Here is a 3,497-nt window from a genome sequence, read left to right on the forward strand (position 1 = left end):
ATGGGGCACCGAGCTCAGAACAGGGGCTGACCGAAGGGCAAAGCAAACAAGTACTGAACCTGGTGTCAGGCTCCTCCGCAGAGCCAGACAGCTGAAGGGTGCTGGAAGATGCTCAGTCCAGGGTTCATCAGGTAAGGAACACGGCTGGAGAGATGAATGGCGCTCGCATCCCCTGTTGAAGGGGAATGGCACTGCAAGCGAGACACCGAGCTAATCTTCCCGCCACTTACTTAAGAAACAGACTCAACCCAGAGGCTGTAAAACATAACAAGGTGTTATGTGTCTCCCAGCCCGCGGCTCTACAGATTTCTGCTAGAGAGGTGCCGTGCACCAGCACCCAGGAGGAGGTGACACTCCAAGTGGAGTGAGCCCTCACTCCTAGGGGGCATGGCTCACCTTGTGTTTATTACACCATGGTGATGGCATCCACTAGCCAGGGGACCAACCCTTGTTTGGAGCCTTCCCCTTCTGCTGTCCTCCAAAGCAGACAAAGAGCTGGTCAGAACTTCTAAAGCTATATGTGCGGTCCATGTAAACGCACAGAGCACGAACAGGACACACCAGTGCAAGAGCTTGATCTGCCTCCTCCAAAGGCAGCGCTTGCAAGTTCACAGAGAACTCAGCGAGAAGCACCCCAGTCAGCTAACAGACTCCACTTCAGGACATAAGCCTGTCTGGTAGAGGGGGATCTGGGCTGAGTGATAATGGCTATCACTGCCTGTGAAAAGCCACCTAAGTCCTCCGCGTCCCATCTAGGAGCCACACATGGAGGTTCCAAAGATTTGGATGCAGGTGCCAAATTGTGCTCTGCCCCTGATAAATAAGGCCTCTTCCTCAGGGGGATTCATCAGGGAGGGGCTGTCGAGAGGAGCATCAGGTCGGAAAACCAGGTCCAGGTGGGTCAGGAAGGCGCAACCAACAAGACCTGTGTAGACCTCCTTGATGGATGATGTACGCAATGGTCGGAATGTTGTCCATGTGGACCAGCACATGCTTGCCCTGATGCAACAGTCGAAACCGACGCAGGACAATTAGTACAGCCAGCAACTCGAGGCAACTGATCTGGCACTGAAGTCGAGGTCCTGTCCAGGAGCACGAGGCACCCCAGGAGCAAACGGCACCCCAGTCTACCTTGGACATGTCTGTTGTAAGAACAACATGCCTCGACACTTGTTCTATGGACACTCCTGCCCGTAGAAAGGCAAGGTCCGACCAAAGGCCGAAAGTATGTCGACAACCGTGACGTGCCGTGACGCCATGTCCATCTCGGACTCAGCCGAGTAGCCAGTGCTGAAGCGGTCTCATATGTAACAATCCGAGTACCATTACCACGGCTGCGGATGACAAATGCCCCAGTAGCCTCTGAAAATGTTTCAGTGGAACCGCTGTTTTCCTCCTGAATGCATTCAGGCAGTTCAGCACTGACTGGACATGTTTGTTCATGATACATGCCATCATGTTGACCGAGTCCAACTCCATACCGAGAAAAGAGATGCTCTGCACAGGAGAGAGCTTGCTCTTTTCCCAGTTGATCTGAAGCCCCAACTGGCTGAGGTGCTGGAGCACAAAGTCCCTGTGTCTGCACAACAGATCTCGAGAGCAAGCTAGAAAGAGCCAGTCGTCAAGATTGAGAGTTGATAGTGCAAACAGCCACTTCCCTTAGCGGGGCAAGGGTGGCCTCCATAACTTTGGTAAAGACATGGAGATACAGGGACAGCCCAAATGGGGGGGAACCTTGTACTTATACGCCCGAACCTCGAAGCAAACCAAAGAAACTGTCTGTGTCTAGGCAATATCGAGATGTGAAAGTACGTGTCCTTCAGGTCGATCGCTGCAAACCAATTCAGTAGCTAAACGCACGTAACAATGCATTCAAGACACACAGATCCAGGATAGGTCACAACCCATTGCTTTTCTTAGATACGATGAATTGAGGGCTGTATCCCTGACCCTATCTCGGCTGGAGGGACAGGCTCTATTGTGTCCTTCGCTAGCAGGACCACAATTTCCAGACAGGACAGAGGCACCATTGTTTGCCACCGAGGTAAATAGGATGCCGCTGAATTTGGGAGGCACCTGGTGAACTGGGTTGTGTAGCCGAGTCTGATTGTCTGAATGAGCCAACGGAAAGGGCTGGGAAGCACTAGCCAGGCCCCAGTCTCCATGTGAGTGGCATCAAAGGGACAATAGACGTACATGTGGAGGGGCAGTGAGGAGTGTTGGACCCCAAACTGGGAAGCGTTGCGTCCAGAGGAAGTGGTGGTGAGTGCATTATAGCACTTACCTGGCTCCATGGATCCCATGAGGGAGTGGCCAGAGATGTGTGAGGAAGCAACGCGTCACCGAAATGCAAGCTATTAGCCTGTGGCGTGGGGGGGAGGCTGGGAGTGAGGAGGCATTGCATCACTCACTGCCAGACTGCACACAGGGTAACCCAGAGACTGAAGGAACTGCTAGAATGAAACAGAAGACTCCCCTCCAGGGGGAAAGAGCAGTGTATTCACCACCTCCTGGGAAAGAGCAGTCCCCTCTATCTCTGGGTCGCCCGAGTCAGGGCTTAGAGTTTCTGCGTCGCTTTCCTGCATGTGGCCCAAAGTTGCAGCCGATGCCATGCCGGAGCAGATGCAGAAACCGCTGCGGGACACTTTCGGTGATGAACAGACTGGGGACCAGCCCTCGGTGGCCTGATGGTGGTGGTCACACACCGGGACAGGATGTGTTTGATGGCCTCCGTCTGTTTTTGGTCTGTCTGAGAGCTATGACAGTGTCAAAAAGGCTGGGTTGGGAGATGGGGGAGTCAAGAAAGTGCACTTTGTCGGCGTTGCACATCTCCACAAGGTTCAGCCAGAGACAGCACTCCTGGAACACCAGAATGGACATCGCCTGGTGAAGGACTCACGCTGTGACCTTATTCACCCAGAGGCAAAGTCGGTCACCGTGTGCGTTTCCTGCATCACCCCGGCTCAGAACTACCCTGTGCAATACAGTGCTTACGGCATGGCTATAAGTCACGCCCCGGCCCGAGTTGTGATCGCAGCATCGCCATGGTTATGCTCTCTATGCTATAAAATGCACTTTTATTTGCTGAAGCACCCAGGGGGGAATCGCTATACTCATCTGTGCCAAACACCGGCAGCAAGTTGATTATTGGATTATATGTGGAAATTGATACGTGGATTATTTTCTTCGCTTCTCTTCTACTCTTTTAGAGATGAATGGGAGAGTGATCGCTCAAACACGGGCAACCACTCAACTCTGAAGCAAAAATTTGAATGAGTGGATGCACGCCACCCTCTTATATACCCATGTGTACGGGGGAGTGACTGGGCATGGAAATTCCACTCGCCAATGTTCATTAGCCTGTTTTTTTTAAGCCCCAGCTGTGTTTTTTGGCAAACGTTGAGAAATCCAGAAATCTCTTGCATCATATTTTTCAAAGTTGTAAATAAAAAAAAGTTTATTGTAGTACGTTTTACAAGACAGTACTACTTCAGTTT

Source organism: Sinocyclocheilus grahami, unplaced genomic scaffold, assembly GCF_001515645.1.
Source record: "Sinocyclocheilus grahami isolate Dianchi unplaced genomic scaffold, SAMN03320097.WGS_v1.1 scaffold654.1, whole genome shotgun sequence".
Lineage (NCBI taxonomy): Eukaryota > Metazoa > Chordata > Actinopteri > Cypriniformes > Cyprinidae > Sinocyclocheilus > Sinocyclocheilus grahami.